The sequence below is a fragment of the Vicugna pacos genome, chromosome 15, assembly GCF_048564905.1.
Source record: "Vicugna pacos chromosome 15, VicPac4, whole genome shotgun sequence".
In the NCBI taxonomy this organism is placed as follows: Eukaryota; Metazoa; Chordata; class Mammalia; order Artiodactyla; family Camelidae; genus Vicugna; species Vicugna pacos.
The window spans coordinates 33522673-33542751 of record NC_133001.1 but is presented as its reverse complement, the minus strand read 5'-3'; the positions used below and the strand labels follow the sequence as shown (position 1 = coordinate 33542751).

The 20079-nt window shown below is 41.6% G+C and overlaps 1 long non-coding RNA gene across 7 annotated transcripts in view; it reads left to right on the top strand.

Annotated features, from left to right (window-relative positions):
- The window catches only part of LOC140685736 (uncharacterized), a 173311-nt gene that overhangs the window by 149374 nt on the left and 3858 nt on the right, over positions 1-20079 (top strand). For all 7 annotated transcript variants that reach the window (XR_012059099.1, XR_012059098.1, XR_012059101.1 and 4 more), the window contains one exon: positions 893-993. This is a non-coding gene — a long non-coding RNA (uncharacterized lncRNA). The remainder of the gene's footprint in view (positions 1-892; positions 994-20079) is intronic.

Sequence of the window (20079 nt, the reverse complement as noted above, 5' to 3'; positions counted from 1 at the left end):
TTTATCTGATGATCTGGGTAATACATTTTGAAAAGGAGTGTCTGAGGGCTGGTCCGGAAAGTCCAGTTCTAGGTCCCTGGCTGAGTTCACAAGGAAAACACATTGCAAGGAGGACATATCTGATCTCTGGGAGCCAAATTGTCCCTGAGGCTGCATTCTGCCTGAGAATGGCTGGCTGTGGCTCCCTGATGCTGCCTCTTCAGCTGTGGGCTGGGAAGGCATATGAGAATGAAGCTTAGGAAATCCATGTTTTCTTGGCACCTTCTTAACGTGGGGTGTAATATAATGTGGCGATTTGTGTGTATAATAAATTTCTTTTTATTAACTCTTACGTGGGTTTTCAGGGTACTTCCATAATGCAAACTCCTGACTCTCACTGTGAATTATTTTTCTCATTTATGGCTGGACAAACGGAAGCATAAAGAGAAGTGATGACTTGTCTGAGATCACCAAGTCAGTGAACTAGGCAGAACTCATAGACTGATTATCCCCTACCGGACCCCTTGTCCCGCCAGTCCACCTCACCTTTAGTCTTCCCTGACAGCTGCCATTCACTGCTCCTTAGGGAAAAAGAAATTCAAATGCAGATGAAGGAAAAGGAAATTGTTTCAGTCTAGTGTTCTCTTTTTAAAATTTATTTTTATTTTTAGTGTTTTTATTGAAGTATCCAGTGCTCTTTTAATATTTAATCCAAACCTGTGCTGTTGGACTAGCAGCCCCCACGTGACTTGATATAGTTATGATTAAACTAAGTCTAGGGAGAAAAGTATATGTACAGTAAACTAACACTCATGCATTTTGGAGGAGAAAACTGCTGACTCAAGTGAAGTATACATTTATTTCAACCACATGAACTATAGCGACTGCTATTTGTTTCTTTCTGTTCACTCAGGGATTAAATTGAGTTTAAGCCGCCTGGAACAGTTTGATGACTCCTCCTTCCAGCCGTGAAAGGTGCCAGGTGTCTTGCCCCTAGAATCTGACATCCTATTGGTGAGGATAACAATCCACAGCTGAGATCCTTTGGATCTTTTTAGGTGCATCTACAGACTGATTTAGGGCAGTGGCATGAGAAATCGATCAGAATGATGCCGAGCTAAGAGCATGAGCTTTGGCGACCAATGGTCTTAGGTTTGAGTTCTGCTGCTTAGTAACAGTGTGATTGGGAACTCTGTGAGCATTTCCTTTCAGGTGACAGTTAATAGCATATGATAGGTAGATAATAATGATCATAGTAATAATGATAATCATTAAAGCAGCTGCTATTAAATAAGTGCTTACTACACACCAGTCGCTGTGCTAAGTGATCTCACTTAATCTTTACAACAGTAAGAAATGGGTACTGCTAACAAGTGTATACTTCATCAATGTCAGTTGCTTCTTTCCTTAACTGAGCAGATATTCACTGAGTGCGGGATGCATGCAGGCTTTGGACGAGTGTTGGAGGTTCAGCCTTAGATGGGTCGTGATCCCATCTCTCAAGGAGTTCTTGTATTCCTGAGGGAATGGGGAAGCAGACAAAGGAAATACAGTACGATAAGGACTCTCAGGGATATGATGTGAGCAAATGGAGGGGAGAATATGAAACAAACTGGGAGTGAAGAAAGGCTGAATCCTGGAGGCTTGGTGGCCTGAGAGGTTGCTGGACCACTAGAGGCCATGGACTCCTGAGTTCAAGTCCAGTGCCCTCTACTGATCCCTGCTTCCTTGATGAGCATCACCACTAAACCAAGACTCTGGGAAGCTTCTTCCCAAGGAAAGGATTACTTTAAAGAAAAAAAAAAAGACTTTTTATTGTGAAAATTTTCAAATTTACAAAAATAGAGAGAATAGAATAGATACTTTTGCCCCCCCTCCAATTCAACAATTACCAACATTTGCCACATAAGCTGTGTGGAACGGACTCTTAATGGGGGGTTTCCTGCAGCAGGCTCTTCTGGTGGTTCCAAAGAGACTACATATATTTCATGTCCATTGCCTTTGTTCTGTATCCCAAAACTGAATTTTCTTCCCTCCCTCTACTGTGAAGACATCCCTTGATTCTAATAGGGGAGTGGATATGGGGCCTGCGATCCAACCTGTATCACTGCTGGAGTAAAACCAGCCCCACATGTATACTGGAATAGCATCTCCTTTTAAACTAAAGAAAGCATTATTATTCCTGTAATCAAATTTGCATTTGCACATATGCATTAAAAAAAAACATCAGTCACAATGCCTGGTTTGGTGAACTACGCCTTAATCATCATGTGGTCCGTGCAGTGTGGACATCTTTAACAAATGGATCAGACACAATGGGCATCTCAGTTAAGATGCTAGACCTCATTAGGGAACTGTTGTCACCCACATCTATTTCTTGGCAATCATCTTGTGAATGCTAGATCTGATTGTGAAAATAGATTTGCACTTTGTTTTTCTCCTTTTTCTCCATCAGTCCCAGTCCCTGGAAAAGAGTCTGTGTCAGGCAGCATGCTCTGAGTGGCAATACTGAAGGCAGAGAAAATTTAAAAAAAAAGAGCACTTAGAACACTAACCCATGGAATTCATTTTGTGGTGCATATTTTGGATTACAAAAGAATTGATTGAGCTTATGAAATAAGAGTAAGTCATTTCTGGAAGGGAAATTTGTTTTAGCATTCAGTAAAGGGACTGATTGAGGTTTACCAAAGTTACTTAGAATAGGGCTGCTTTTGTTAAAAAGGAAGTGATTATTCATAGGAGAAAGTATTTTTTAAAAAAATTTTTAAAGCGTATTTTTTTCTTTGAAATACAATCAGTTTGCAGTATGTCAATTTCTGGTGTACAGCATAATGTTTCTGTCATATGTATACATAGATATATTCATTTTCATATTCTTTTTCATTGTAGGTTACTACATGATATTGAATATAGTTCACTGTGCTATACAGGAGAAACTTAAAACTTGCTGTTTACCTATTTTATATATAGTAGATAGTATTTGCAAATCTCAAACTCTCGATTTATCGCTTTCCACCCCTTTTCCCCTGGTAACCATAAGTTTGTTTATTATGTCTGTGAGCCTGTTTCTGTTTTAGATAATTTCATTTATTTCTTCTTTTTTTTTAGATTCCACATGTGAGTGATATCATATGGTATTTTTCTTTCTCTTTTTGGCTTACTTCACTTAGAATGACAATCTCTAGGTCCATCCATGTTTCTGTAAATGGCATTATTTTATTATTTTTTATGGCTGAGTACTATTCCATTCTGTGAGTGTATGGGTGTGTGTGTGTGTGTCCAGTCATCTGTTGATGGACATTTAGGTTGTTTCCATGTTTTGGCTATTGTAAACAGTGCTGCTATGAATATTGGGGTGCATGTATCTTTTCAAATTAGAGTTCCCTCTGGATATATGCCTAGGAATGGGATTCCTGGATCATATGGTAAGTCTGTTTTTAGCTTTTTTGAGGAATCTCCATACTGTTTTCCATAATGGCTACACCAAACTGCATTCCCACCAACAGTGTAGGAGGGTTCCTCTTTCTCCACAGCCTCTCCAGCATTTGTTATTTGTGGACCTTTGAATGATGGCCATTCTGACTGGTGTGAGGTGATTCTGCACTGTAGTTCTGATTTGCACTTCTCTGATAACTAGCGATATTAAGTATTTTTTCATGTGCCTATTGGCTGTTTGTATGTCTTCACTGGAGAATTGCTTGTTTAGCTCTTCTGCCCATTTTTGGATTGGGTTGTTTATTTTTTTGTTATTAAGTTGTATGAGCTGCTTATATATTCTGGAAATTAAGCCCTTGTCACTCACATCATTTGCAAATATTTGGAGAAAGCATTTTGGATTGTCAGACAGGAGTCTTAATTTCAAGTCCTAGGCTCCGCTTTGATGAACCAGGTGGTATTTGACAAGGCACTTCACCCTTCTGGTCTTAGTTTCCTTCCCTATAAAGTATACAAGATCCTTTTAGTCTTTGATATTTTGTGATTTTAAGAGTTTAATGCAATGCTGTGGTTAAAAGCAGGGTCTTTAGGAATAGGATAAAGCTGGGTTACAGGCCTATGTCAGCTTCTTGTTAGCTGGGTGATCTTGGAAAAACTCAACCTTACTATTCTCCATTTTCAATTTGTAAAACTAGTACAGTAGTAATAGCACACCCAAGAATTCTTCTCTGATCAGGTGTGTTATGCTTAGCATATGGGAGTTCTTTTTATTATGTGTTCTTGTTACCTAAATAATCAGAGATCCAGAAAGAAAAACAAAACCCTCAACAAAATTTTACTGAAAAATGAAGCAAAATCTTTTTCTCTGATGGAGTGCTAGCCTACACGAAGAAAGAACGCATTATGAGCTCAGTACCATGTCTGTGGTTCACTTCTAAGTTCATTCATTTAAACAATCAACCAGCATTCACCGAATACCTTCTAGATTCTTGACATTCTACTGGTCTCAAGGATAAAAAGGCGAATGTGACATCTTTCTTGCTATCATGAAACTTATAGTAGACAGGGCAGAAGTCAACTTAACCAATATTTTCATGTTACCTTGTTCACCAGATCTTTCCTCCCTTGTGCTTTCTGGAAATTCTTTCAGATTTGGAACTCAAAGGCTGGTGCCAGTTTCTAAGATTGCCCTAAAGTCAGATTTCTCTGTGATCTGAGGCTCAGATGCCTTGCAGCGTTAGCTTCTCAGCCACACAACTGCAGATTCTCCGAGTTGAAGTCTACAATCAATTCAATTCTTCTCTTTCTAAAAAGGGTTTATTTGAAAGAAGATTTGACACAGACTGGGAAAATGTGCAGATGTTTGGACAGTTATTTGAAACAAGCAAGCAAGCAAACAAACAAAACAAGCAGAGTGAGTAGCGCACTTCCATTTTACAAAATCATAAACTTAGTTAACTTCTGCTACGTCCCCTCCGAGTGTCGGGCAGGCAGTTTTCAAAGCAATGTGGATGTATTGTTATTAATCCTCGCAGAGCCATGGTAAGTAGATTCTAGGATGATTCCCGTTTTGCTGGTGAGAAAAATGGAAGGACATCTAGGTTGAATCACTGGCTAGTCAGACAACTAGTACATGGCTAAATTGGAATTTAATCTCTTACAGTCTGACCCTAGAAGCAGGCACATAGCCAGCAGTTTCTGAATGGCACAACGTACTTGTAATAATTTTCTATTGTTTTATTAAATATTGAGCTCCAGAAAATTAAATCACAGCAGACTGCAACTATAATTCAAACTTTTATTAAATGTCAGAATACTGGATCCTTGGATGCATTTTACTTCTGGGCAAATTATCCAGGTTTGAAGGGTATATTTAAGTATTTGCTGCTGTGATTATTATGTTGACTTATCGTGGCAAATCAGATTACACAGTGAGGAGGATTAAATGACTGACACAGACTTTTGGGAGGAAACCTTTTGATCTTGGTGTGCGAGTTTAGATGTTCCCTTAAAACCAGCAGGCCTTCTCCTGGCCTGACTATTTCTTTTGAACTACTAGCTCTATTGAGAGAGTTGTCATTTAACTGGGAACTTGTGAGCTCTGAAAGGGATATTTCTTCTTTTCCTTCAGCAAGGTGCATGCCCATCAGAAGTAAATGCTCTTGGTTTGTGAGTAAGTTTATAGTCACTATCATAACCATTTTCTGTGTAGTTAGGAAAACCCCAAATTGCATCTTTTTATTCCTTCCTGAAAGTTCTCTCAAACATAATTCTTTTAATGGAGATTTTTTTCTTGTCTTACTATACTATAAATCGTCATTGTTTAAGTTGGCGTCTCCTCCAAGAAGCAGCCATATCACTTACTTTTTGGACTCATCCGTCTCCTTCTGACTTTGTCCTCCCTACCTCCTTAAGGCTGGATTTTAAAATGGCCCCAGTTTGAACCTCATGTCCACCTCAGTCCCAAATCAAAAACTGGCAGGAAGTGTATCAGCCTCCCCTTTGGGATTAGCTGATGTTTCCAGCCTGGGTGTCCAGTGACAAGGTCACAATGCTGGCCCCACGCTCTTCTTCATCACCCAATACTGATGGCAACTTCTTACCTGACATCATGATTGAGCCCATCCTCAGAATCTCTTGCTATTTGGGGCCAAAACTCTGCTATCCACAAATTCTGAACTGAGCCTGACCTCATTACACCTTTGGATGATATGCCTTGAGACTGAGTCTCACTCTCTCTGCCCAGAGCCCAGGGCAAAGCATAAGCTAAGAATGCTGGGCTGAATGCTCTGGTGGCCTGTGGGGGCAGTTACAAGAGTGAGTGCCGAAGACAGGCTCCAGGGGCCACGATGCTCATGATTCTAGAAAAGCAGTTTAAGCATCACTAAAGGAGAAAGGATAAGAAATGTCATGAGCTTGGAGGTGATGGGGTACCTTGTGGTATCAAAGAACAGATGGACAGAGGTGCCCGGATTGAAACTGGGGCTGAAGTGAATGGTTGGCTGGCACAGGGGCCAGGCAGAGATCTGGTGAGGGATGGAGGTAGAAGGGGTGACTCCTGTGGGCCCTGTGACCCCTTTATATGCCAGCGAGCGTGCACCTGTCAGACTGGACTCAGGGCCTTCGATGTTACAGCTGGCCCAGCTCGGACTCTGGTTTATGGTGCTCATTCCTGCCTTCCCTTTGCTGCCAAGGCCCCAGCATGCCTCCTGCTTGCCTGAGTCTGGGCTCTGTCCCATTTTTGGTTTAATAGAATTGATGTTCCTCAGCACTCCCAGGACACGTGGAATTGCTCTGTTTGGCTCTGGCTCTGATTTCAACAGAAGGGGAAGAGAAAAGAGAACTGCCAAGGCCATTTCCTTCAACCATAAGTCCCACCGTGCCCCCTGCTTCTTATGACTGACAACCCTGAAGGATTCTGAGCAGCCCTTTTCAATGAATATATTTTATTTTCTGTTTGTTTATCATAGAACATAAACAGTGGAGGAAAGAGAGTACCTCTAATTAAAGTCAGCAAATGTTTATCAAACATCTAGTATTGATCAGTTTTATTTACATCTCTAACCTTGTTATAACATCCACAGAGGCAAATATGATAGCAAATGTGGCTCCCAACTTCAAGGGTGGACCCAGAAATCATTTATGACTTCAAATCATCTAATACATATAGAAGTGTAACTAATATCACAATCTGGTTCACGGATTTAGATATATCATGACTCAAATTATAGCGACTGAAAAGAAACCACACAGAGAGCCTTTGTTATCATCTTACTATTCAGCACCAGACTTTAAAAGAATTCTAACTTTAAGTTCTAAAGCTCTATGAATCCTCTTGTTATAACTAGCAATAAAATCTCACATACTCATACATGCACATGCGCACTACTGGCAAGTCAGATTAGCCACAAAGCCGGCCAATGAATAGCTACTGATTGGCTGGATAAGCAGCCCATACATTGTTTGGCAAATTGGATCAAGCCACAGAAAAGTAGCTGCAGATAAAGTGAGAGATTTAACATCATTTACTTTCTCCTGGTGAGAGGTCCTATTTAATTTTCACACCCTTGTGTCCCATGTCTTTTCATGAAATACAGTAGTCTGCTTCTCAGAACTTCCCTGCTGGTGAAAAGCTTGCACTTGTTGCTTTTAATACATACTTAATTTCTGGTCTATAGGAATAACCTTGCCTCTGGGAAGGAAATGCATTGCATGGATACACTTTGTGAAGGTAAACACACAGAGGCATTCTGCTTTCTGTTAATTAATAATAGAGATGCCAAGTTTTTATAGGAAACCAATTTTGCTTTTGAACACCAGGGAGAACTTTGAGTGTAAGAAATGTTTCAATTTAGGAAAACTATAGCACAGCCAGAAGTCCAAATGTAACAGGTGAATTACAGTTGATGGAGAAGATTGGAAGCATCAGGAATTGGTCCATGAATGTTCAGTAAATACAACTGGATTCCCAAAAATCTTTTCTTGAAGCTGAAGGCAACTCCAAAAGTTGGGATTCATTGCAGCATTTCCCCAAGAGCTAGAATTCAGACACATAGGCTGGGACTGTGGGAGCTTGAGAGAGGCTGGTGTTGTGAGCAGCCCACTGGGTAGAGCCATGCCTTGGGCCTACCAGGGCCTTGCCTGGCTCATGAAAGATGGATATTTCCTGCCTCCAAATGGAAACCGAGTCTGGCCTTTTTGCAGGATGGTACTTTCAGCTTCCTCTTGTTTTTATTCATTATGAATGCTCACTAACTGTGACATGATCTCCTCCATGTATTTAAAGGAACCCCAGGCTGGCGTTGTCAAAAGTTTTGCTGTATACACAGATGCTGCAAGTCAGCAGGAATGCGGAGTTTGATGGGGTGAGTGGCAAAGGATGTGAGGGCTGAGTCACTGCAAAGCATTTCACTCAACCCCTCTTATGCACTGGGTTCTATTCTGGTGCAGTTACCAACTCTGCACCATCTACACTGCACCTGCCTTCGGCTTGTGCCCCATTGTCTGCCTGGAGGTGTAGTTGGTGACGAAGTATGCTGAAAGTCAAAACAGTTACTTAAAGTGAAAACACCAAAGCCTAGGTCTTCTGACCCCCTCCCAAAGGTGCCTGCCCTTTGACTTCCAGAAATCAATTCTACAGAAATATTTAAACAAGTGTCCACAAGTACATCCACAGTGAAGTTAATTATAGCATCATGCACAAGAATGACAAATTAGAAGCAACCCAAATGGGGAGGGGGTGCATAAATTATGATATATTTATGCAATGGTATATTATGTAGCTGTGAAAAACTAGCCAAGCAGCTGTATTTGGATAAAGATGTCCACTTTAGATTGCTAAGGGAAAAACATCTCTCTCTCTCTCTTTATATGTATATCTAAAATATGATCTCATTTCTGTGTTTCAGAAACTGTGTATCAGTGCTGCTTTTGGGGACTGGAGTTGAGGGAAGTGAGGGGAGGCTCATCACTTTAGCTTGCTACATTTCTGTTTTACTGGAAAGTTTGCAATTAATGTGTATTACTTCTGTAACTAAATATATATTTGCAAAAGGAGATTAAATAATTTAAAAGCTTTTCAGTCAAGATTCCCAGAGTAATCCTGGGATTATACAGTAGCCAAAAAGAATAAATTCATAATTACAAACAGAGGTTCCATGGTCACTCCAGGCTCCTGGATGAAGCATTTCATCTGAGTGTATTTCTTATCCTAGTAATATTCTAGAAATGCTTTCTGTCTCACAAGAGAAGGTGGGACTGTAAGTCCAAGTTGTTTATCCACCTGGCCCCTTTGTTCTATTAGCTTAATGACACTATTAATAACATACATTATTCATTTCCTATTTTATAGTTTATGAAGCACTTTTCATGTCTTGAATAATACAACAAAGCTACGAAGGAGTTCTATGATCCTTGTTTTCCAACAAAGTAATCGAGGTTTAGGGAAGTTAGTAGACATGCTCTAAATCACACAACTAGATAGGGCAGAGCCGCAGTAGGAGTCAGATGGGGATTCTATCCCAGTTAGCCATTAATTCTAGAAAAATCACTGTTTTTCTAGGTCTCAGGCTCCTCAACTATAAAACTGGGATTGTGAAGTTTCTAACTATAAAAGTGTACAGTTGTTTAAATGAAACCAAGTAGACCCACTCTACGTAGCCTCCTCGTAATTAACTTCAGGACAATTCCATGGATGTCTTTAGAGATACTTACGTTGTAAAGACATGGTGGCTGTCCTTTGTATTAGCACATTTAGGTGTAAGGTCAAAGGCTGCACATTTGTGAAGCAATTTATTGCAGACTGGCTGGAAGGAACCCAAGGTGATATGGTCACAGAACCCCTGCCTGGGCCTCCGTTCCAGACGGCATGGATGGGGAATGGTGGAGCTCCTAGACATCATGTATTTTTACTGACTAAGGTGGTCATGGCCCACCAGAGGTGAATTATGGTTCTTCTTTCCTGGCCTTGGTAATTCCAGCTGCTTATATAAGCATTCCACTTGAATTAGAGTAGAGAGATGGTTTTCTGCAGATCTAGTTGGTACCTGGTAGCTGTAAGTAAATATTTGCTAATACCTAGATTTGTAGTGTGCATATTTGGCAATGACTTGTAAAAGTAATGGACTTTTCTTTCGACTGAACTATTGGCCTTATTAGTACCATCTCCCAAACAATAGAATCCTAATCTTTTCACTAATCAACACAATGATCATGAACCTACCCCTACCGGGCTGTGTTTTAAGACGTAGCTTTATTCAGGTATGGAGAGGACAAAAGATCAAGAGGTGACTGCCACTGAAAAAATAGTTTGTTACTTGCAGTTCCCAAGGGAAGGGGCTACGCCTTGGGAGGAGGGAGAGGGGGAGGGCAAGCAGTGGGATCCACCAGGAGGCAGAAGGAGCAAGGGGGAAACTAGGGCAAGAGACCTCATTTTCTAGGTCTCAGGTTCCTCAGCTATAAAACTGGGATTGTGAAGTTTGTGCCTTCTGCGGGAAGAAACAGGTGAGGCAGGGTGAAAACGTTTAACATTGGCTAGTTTGAATGATTCCAGTGGGTTCTGGGGCATAAGGGCTGTCGCTAGCTGTTTGATACCCTGGTCTTGGGGTGATTAGGGCTGGGGACAGTGGCTCAGCATGTGGAAGCCCAGTAAGGGGAGTGTCAGGGCAGGCTCTGGCTTCGTTGTTGCATATGAAGGGTGTACTCTAGGATGAGTTCTTTGCTGTCTCTGGAGTTGGCTAGCCCTGGGAGGGGCAGTTTCTCCGAAGTCAGTAAGACCCCAAGGTGTCAAAGGCACACAATAAAAAGGCATGCTACAGGATGATATAAATTAACTTACCTTAAAAGGAAGAAAAGAATTGTCAAGCAGGAGTGCTAATAAAAATTGGGTATATAACCTATCACTCTGTGTAATATTAAGCGTGCGGACACAGTACACTTTCATTGTGGATCATGGGTTTAGCATCAGTTAGTGTAGGAGAGGATTGTATGTGTTTCCTTCCAAGACCGCTAGATTATTTCGTCACTTGAGATAGTTTATTTCTTCAGTTCTCCTGCAGTGAAGTGATACAATTACCAGGTGGCAGTGGGTTCTTAGTGGTGGGATTTTACTGGCCCCTCCCACCTCATCTGCATATACATACACATGTTATTAACCTACTTGTCAAGTTGAGAGATGATATGTATTTACAAATACCTGTGAGTGTATGCAAGTTGACATACACATACCTTTTATCAAGGTGCAGGAAGACAAAACATAACCCTTAATATAAGCACCATGGAATATCAACAAAAACACATCTTAAAGTTGAAAAAGATTTATCACACTATCGCCCCTCCACTCCCAACACTTGTCCCTTCCCTTGTCCAGTTAGAGAAAAGATCTCTGAAAAATGTACAAATAAGCAGACATCTTTCATTTTTCCAGGAATGACGTACATATAGACATCATCTGGGTCAATAGATCTGTTTGCCGTACATATGGTACCCATAAGTGAGTCTCCTTAAAAGATTAGCTCATATGCATTACTGAACATTGGTCTTGACTTTACAATGAGCGACTCTAACCTCTTCTACATGCACCCACAGGATGTGCACACCCTCTTGAATACCAGGAGGCAGGGCCAGCCGCTGGCTTCCACAGAGCATCACTGGCCTATGTGCTGAGAATTTTCTCCCACACAGGCCTGCCAAGACCATGCTTATACATAAACACATTTTATATCCATTTGCTGGTTCAGCCAGAGAAGCAAAGGGGAGCCAGAAGCTCTCTCTGTTGGAAGAGTACAACTTAACCCTTTAGAGGTAAACTGATATTTCATGACCTCATTTATGGCTACACAACCATCCTTCCTCTAAATCTCTACTCAAGTCTCTTCTTAAAATGGTGCTAATTAGACACATGTAACCTAATTACCAATAACTAACCTAATGCATTTTTTATCATAACATCATTAACAAGGGAAATAAGCCCCAGTGCCAAGCAACAGTGACTGGCACAGACTTTCTGTGCTTTACGCTGACACTCCAACTGTGTTCTTGACACCGTTGACTTTTATGATGCTAAGAATATAAACGTTCTTCAGTTTCTCCTCCTCTCCTTTTTTGGTTTGTTTGTTTTTGGCTATTTCTCCATAAAGTATTCATGACCTGTCCACATTCCCCTGGATTTATTAACTTAGCTCCTTTTGTATCTACTAGTTAGCCTTGATGTCTTTCCTTCCTCCTGTGCAATAAATTCCTCCTCTGGAACAATACTGCTCATTCAGTAGACACCTGCCTTATAGGTAACTCTCAAGATACTTGGGTCCTTGTTCAGAGTCCATACTTGGAGTCCAAAGGCAACCTCTAGGGTCTTGATGACTTGGGTTTGGGTAATTAGGGCAATCGCTGCAGATGCTCCATTCTGTCAAATGCCAGGTAGAAAGCCGTTCTGACTGAGTTCAAAGTGAAGAAAAAACAAAACCTCCCCAGCTGTTTGATACAGGAAATAGCTCATGGTTCTGCACAAATCTATAAAACTCACTGAGCGCATCTTTCCTGTGACGGTAGGGGGACACAATCATTGGCACTCAGGCTTCTCTGTGACTTTCTGGACAATTCACCTCAATCATTCTCAAGCCTTTTCCTATTGCTGGATGGCAGATAGAGCAGCACCTTGGGCGAGAGAATGAGTGTTCAGCTGAAGGAAACGCCTGGAGAATATAGACACCCGGAGCACCGGAGGATTGGCGCAAACATTCACTCTCCAGCTGTTGGGAATTTTAGTTGTTATATCTGGTGGAATTCAGTAGAATTCAGTAGATCCTTGGACTGTGATCAAAGGGGGAACAGGGTCAGGGAGGAGAGAAAGTACTGATGAATTGTGGGCTGCCTATTTGAAAAAGAAAGCTATTTAACACTATATTAGTTTCCTTGCTGCTGTAATAAGTTACCATCTCCTAAAGGACTGAAAATAAGACAGCTGATTACCTTACAGTACCGTAGGTCGGAAGTCCAAAGTTAGTCTCACCAGGCTAAAGCCAAAGCATCAGTAGGGCTGCATTCCTTCCTAAAAGCTCTAGGGGAAAATCTGTTTCCTTGCCTTTTTCAGCTTCTAGAAGTTTCTTGCATTCCTTGGCTTGTGCCCTCCTTCCTCTATCTTCAAAGCCAGCAACAATGCATCTCTCTACCCTCTTTTCCATTGTACACCTTTCTCTGACTCTAGCCAGGAAAGTTTCTCTGGTTTTAAGAACATACATGATTAGATTGGACCCACTGGATATTCCAGGATAATCGCCTCATTTCAAGATCCTTAATCACGTTCAGTCCCTTTTGCCACATAAGGTAACATATTCTTATGTTCTTGGGGTGGAGTGGGCAGATTATTGTATTCGACCACAACCACAAAGTTGATATCCCTACAGAAATAGAAAAAGGAAGTTTCTACCTTTAGATCTTTTTTTGTCTCCCTTAGATCTAATGGAATACCTATAGATTTTTTTAAAATTCTCTATTTGACATCAAATTAGTCCATGATAAAGTGAAATTGTATTATAGGCAAGCAATAATAATATTAATTATATCGTAACTTTTCTTTATTCAAATTATTAATTTAATTTCAGTTTTAGGAGTAATTTTCAGTTCTCCTTCCCCGTGTTTCTCCTTCAAACATACATGAGCTTTCTCTGCCTTCAAAAAAGCTTTAATCTTCCTGACCTTGCTAGCTGTAGAATAAATCCCTCCCTCCTTTGACTGTCAAAGTTCTCCCAAAATTAATCAATATGTGTTACCGTTTTTTCCCTTGCCTTCTATTCATTCATCCCCCAGACCCCAGAAGTTTGATTCCTGCCCTGCCTCCTCTATGGGTGATGACTTGCTAAAAGCCCAGGCGTCATGTTGCTGAGACCCTTTCTCACTCTTCTATTGGCTCCTGTATATTCCCGCTCTTCACAACACCATTGACCAGGCCCTTCTTGAAACTCCCCATCCTGGCTTGGGTGGCTCTCCTGGTTGACTCGCAACAGGCTGCCAGACCCTGGTTCCTCATCCTCTACCCAGCCCTTGCCTCCAGATGCTATCTCTGTTCTTTTCTACACCAACTCCCACAGTTTCTCTAGGTAGATACCTGCTGAATCCACTTTTCTATCAGGTGGGCTTTTCTATACAGATATCTTTTTGTCCTCTCAAACTCAAATGGCCAGAGCTTAAATCTCCAAATCTGTGCTTAAATTTTGCCTCCTGATTTTATGTACCTACTTGCTTATATAAAGGTTGTTTATTTATTTCAGTCGACAGATCCATCATTGTCCTAGTCATCTTGGCTTGAATCTCCAGCATTTGTGTCTGATTCTTTTTATCCCCTTCAGCTGACGTATTCACTGTTTTTATTCATAATGTTTCTGGCATCTCCTCCTTTGCTTCCAGTGCTGTCCTTATGATTCTCATCACCCAGGCCTAGGTAATCTGAAGTCCTTCTCAGCACTTACTTTACCACCACTGCTAGATTAATTCTGAATCTATCTTCTTTTTCTCCTTCTTCCTCTTCCTCTTCTTCAGGTACTGGGGATTGAACCCAGGACCTCATGCATGCTAGGCATACTCTTCCACTGAGCTATACCCTCCCCCAACAATCTCTTCTTCCATCATGTCATTCTTCTTTTCTTCATTACCTAAGATCTTACTGTTGTTTAAACCCTCTACAGTCTGAATATAATCAATATTTTCAAATTTATCTTAAACTTTCCATCACGAATACTCTATTCTAGCAGGACCAGGATAGTCACTATCCCATGAACATGCCTTGTTCATTACAATCTCTGGGATCACATGGTTTTCCATTCCTGAAATACTATCTCTCTCTCCACCAATTTACTCTCATAGACCTTTCAAAGCTCAATCCCTAGTTGCCCCATCAATAATTCTTTGGCCATCTCCATTTTTAGGATTTCTCCTTCCTCTAAACACAGCCTCATTTGCAAAGCACATTGTAAATCAGCAGAGAACTTCCGTAAGGTCCAATTATCCACCTACCCATCTTCTCGCAACTGTTACCATGTCCTGAACTCTTTCCACAGTTACTATGGATGCACTCTGCAGGCACCTACCCAAGACAACCTCTCCACTTATCTACCAGAGCCCTTCCCTCTAGTCCATTCTCTGACTTGACTCCAACATTTCTACTTCTCTTTTCTGTATTAATATCTCCATCCCTTATGGATCATTTCCAAAACTATACAGGCATGCTGCTATCTTCTCATCTTCACTAGAACAAACAAACCCTCTCTTAATCCCACTTCTGCCTCTACCTATCATTCATTTTTAATCCTTCCTTTTATAGAAAAACTCCCTGACTTAAAAAAATATATAAAGTGCTTAGAACAATGCCTGGCAAATAGTATGTGATCAACGAATGTCAGCTACCTGCTATTACTATATAAATCCAGAAACGCTCCATGGCTATCGGTGGCAGGTAGCAGGCAAGACAATCAGGGAAACTGTAGATCTGGCCATTCTCCTAAGCATCAGCCCTCCAAATCTTTAAATACTCAAACCCACACTGAGCCAGGCTGGGGAATACTCATTCCAACCCACTGTGACCTGTGCCTACCACTTGGTATGTTGCTTATTTTGTGCAGTTTTTTACCTACAATTTTATAGAATAATAGTATGTAGCTCACATTTCTTGATCATGTGCTATTTGCTATTGCCACCTCCTTTTTCTTTGTCTTGAGAGTACTTTCTATAGCTCCTCTTCTCCAAATCTCCTTTCAGATCCCAGGAACCCCAGACAACCTTAGTCCAGATCCTGGCTCTATCCTGGGTTGACCTCCCCCTTTCAGGATTCTATATCTGGTCTGCAGTCATTGCTACCAAATATAACACTTAAAAGGGTGTTCTATAAACCCAGTTAACAATACTGCCATGAGAGTCATTTTCAATCTCATTTTATTGACAAAAAGACCCTGGGCTTCTTTGCAAAAGTGGTTGATATGGAAAAGGGTAAAGTGCTGAGTGAGGATGGAAAAAGCAAGTAATTAAAACTATGCCCACAAAATTCAGGACAAACAAACAAACAGAAAAGCCAGTCAGCTTTCTGAAAAGGAAATTGAGAAAGTAAATAATTTCCCTAAATATTCAGAAAGTCTTGAAGTTGGGATAAAACTTCAGTGTTTAAAACTTCAAGGATTTCTTTTGGCTAAATTCCAGGATTATTTGGAGAGAAGCCCCTTCTGTTGTGTTTTTGTTTCAGTGGGGCTCATAAGGGCACATGGTGGCCTGGCTGGAAAACACAAGTGACATCTCCCTCACTGTCAGCCCCCTCCCTGACTTGCCACTCACATGGTCCAAGGCTCTTGATCACATGCAGATGGCAGACACCAAATAAATTAGGCAGAAGGAACTCATACATCAAAGCCACCTACTTGGACCCCTTTTTGGCCATTGGTGCATGTCCGCTCTCTCTTTTTTAATCAGCCTCATAAATCTGACCCTGACAAGGTCCTACCTCTCCATACCAATGTCGGAGGTGAGACAGTAATTTGTCCTCGAGCTTCTATTTGCATCTCCACTTGAGTAACCATCAATGCCACGTGGCACTCATTCGTTATCGGGGCTCAGGTGCTGCTGTGGGGAGGTGTGTGCCAAGCTCTGCCGAATGGGTTACTTCTTCCAAAAGAACAGGATGCTTCTCTAAGCACCGTGCGCATCCGATGATTGCACCCCACAGCGGCTGATGAAATGCTGGCATGCTGAGAGCTGTAGAGAACACAACACATTGTTATGTATTCTTCAGAGTATCTGATTCATCATAGCTATTCACATACTGGCTGATGATTACCTGGACTCAAATAATTTTTCAAGAGGCTTATCCAAATCAAGAATTGAAGGAAAAGGAAAAATAAAGAGTTGTCTAAGGTAGAGGCATGGCTCTCAGAGGTGGGGGCAAATGCCTCCAGACCTGTGTTGAGTTCACCATGTTCAGGGACACTTGACTCAGCCTTTGTCTCTTGGTCTGGAGGATGTGAATCTGGGATGCCGGCTAAGATCATGTGGGCCAAGTTTGGATTTCTCATTGGAGAGCTGCCTTCTGGCTTCTAGCATGTGCATCTTGGCTGAGTCTTAGGTCCTTCCTGAGTCTTGCCTTTTACTCCCTGCCTTTCTTCAGGGGAGGCTGTCTCTTTTCCTCCTCTCATCCAGATGCTGCTGACAGCTGGCTTAATGTCCCCTGTCCTGTCAGGGCTTCCCCAGCCCCTTGCACGGGGAGGGGACATCCAGCTACTCCCTCTATTCATTCCCCTGAAGTGATTTGTATCCATAAACATGGGCGGTCATTTTCTACAGAGGCCTTTCTATCTAGTCCATTTAGGGACCTTGCGAAAGGGAGATACCTTATCGTCCTCTGGCAGCTTATTTTGGCTGTTCACAGAGCACCATTAAACCCCTTTATGGGCTCATAACAAAATAGCCCATTGAAAGAGCATGATGGTTTCTCGTACTTTTGAACACTCATCATTCCACCAATACTATCAACGATTTATGTTTGTGGGAGCCCTATGGTGGGCCCTGCTGGCTTTTCACTGGGGCACAGTCCTTGGGAGAGTAACGTTCCGTACCACACTAGGATCATGGCCTGCAGGTGTGAACAGTGCCCGGTGTTATTGTTGGCGCTGGTAAATAGCGGTAGTCATGACAGCCGCCATATACGTGGGGCACTTGTACACGTCAGCCGTTACACTCTCTGGATTGCTAGTGCTTTATTTTCATCCTGTGTTTGATTCTCATAGTAGCTGTGAGAAGGATATTATTTCTCTGATCCCCATTTTACAGATGAGGAAACAGAGGCTTGGAGAGGCTGAGTAAATCCTCCTCTCCATAAAATCATCACATAGAACTTGATTGTCCTGTGGCTGTCATCAAAGCATATCCTTAGACTCCCCTATCTTGGCTTTGGGGACACGCATTTTCTTGTTTTTCCTCCTACCTTCTTTCCTGGTCTCCTTGGTGGCATTTCCTTCCTCAATGGAGCTTTTAAATGCTCAAGGGTTTTAGATCCTTCCTGGCCCTGAACCTCCTAGTTTTTCTAGCTACACTTTCTCCTAAGCAGTCTCATCTAGTCCCATGAATCTGAATATCAACGTGCATGTAGCACCTATCTGCTGACATCTCTAAAATCTAAATCCTCCCTCCAGACTGCTGCCCTTGCATCCAGCTGAGATTTCTGAACGGCATCTCAAACTTAACACGCCCCAAACAGAATTTTTAACTTCATTCCCAAGAATGTTCCACACCTCAGTGCATGATAGCCATTCAGACACTGAAACCAGAAATATAGAGGCCTGGTTCTTGATTTCTTCTTTCCCTCATCTGGACTCACAGTAATTCTGTGTGTTCAACCTTGACCCACTTCTCTGTTCTGTCTGCTGCCTCTTTTTAGTCTAAGGTACTAAGATCCCTTGTCTGAGCAAAAGCTGAAAGAATTCAGCACCACCAGACCAGCTTTACAACAAATGCTAATGGAACTTCTCCTGGCAGGAAAGAAAAGCCCAGAACTAGAAAGAAGAAAATTACAAAATGGAAAAGCTCACTGGTAAAGGCAAACAAACAGTAAAGGTAGGAAATCATTCTTGTAGCAACTAGTAGGAAGGGTAAAAGGCACTAGTAGTAAAATCATCAGTTTCCACAAGAAGCAATTAAGAGATACACAAAGCAAATGTAAAACGTGACATCAAAAACAGTAATCATGAGAGGAGGAGAGTAGACATGCAGGGTGCTTAAAATGTATTTGCAAATAAGAGATCAGCAACTTAAAGCAATTACGTATATATACAGAATGTTGTACCAAAACCTTATGGTAACTGCAAACCAAAAATCTGTAATAGATATACACACAAAAAAGAAAAAGGGATCCAAACATAACGCTAAAGAGAGTCACCACATCACAAGAGAAGAGAACAAAAGAAGAAACTGATGAGAAGGACCTACTAAAACAAATCCAAAACAATTAACAAAATGGCAGTAAAACATATATGTCAATAATTACTAATATCCCTTGTCTGAACTATTTGTAGTAGCCTTCTGACTGGTTTCCCTGCTTTCAGGCTTGCCATCCCCAGCCCCAATTCCTTTTTCACTCAGTCGTCTAAGTGACATTTAAAATATGAATCAACTTATGCCTCTCCCCTCCTTAAAACTCTCCAAAGGTTTCTTTTGACCCAAGTCCAAACCCCATAGAATGGCCACTGGCTAATGTTGTGACTACATCTCACACCACTCACTACCTCATTCACTACTTTCCAGCTGCAGTTATCTCTTTCCAGTTCCTCCGTGATACAAAACTCTTGCATGCCTCAGGACCTTTGCACTGGCTCTTCCCTCTGCCTGGAATGCTCTCTCCCTGGCCCATAGGTGCTCACTAAATGTTAACTGAACAAATGAGAATAGTAGATTGCCTCTCCTACATGAATAAGTAACATGCAAAAGAATCATGTCATGAATAACTTATTTAGCTATTTGTATTTATGACATTTAAATCATGTGGGCTTGATATAATTAGGCTGTGGGTTTTTGAAGCATGTTTCTGTGTTTACATGGCTGGAGGAGGGAGGAGTGGGAGGAAACACTACTTAGCATGTGGTAATTACGAATCATTAATCCTGAGAGGTAGATGTCGATATCCCTGGTTTTCAGAACTTGGGTGGTTCAGAGAGGTTAGGTGACCAGCTAAGGATGATCGGGTAGCGAGTAGTGGATTGAGAATTTATATGTGGTCCCACTCCAGCGCCTGTGTATTCTCCAGACCCTGGTGCCTTTGAGTAGATGCAACTGAGGAGGTCCGAGGGTGAGAAAAAGGAGAGACACCTAAACACTAGCTTTTTGGTTTCCTGGACAGCGTCACAGGCTGCTGTGAATTAGAGAGACTGAGTATCATAGTTATGTCCAGTTCCACCTTGGTTGTCAAATGTGGCCTGAATGAACTGAATTAGCCCCCAGCTTAGAAACCGAGTGTCTGTCCACACAAAAAAGGTGGAGCATATAGTTTGGGGTGGCGATTCATGAGCCATCATTTGCTAAAACGTCACACTCTGAGTGGGACTTAACATGGTTATGGGTTCCTTTGAATGTGTGTGTGTTTTTTTCCTTCACCATATGTGCTTAAAGGCGCCAAAAAGGAAACAGCTTAATCCAGGA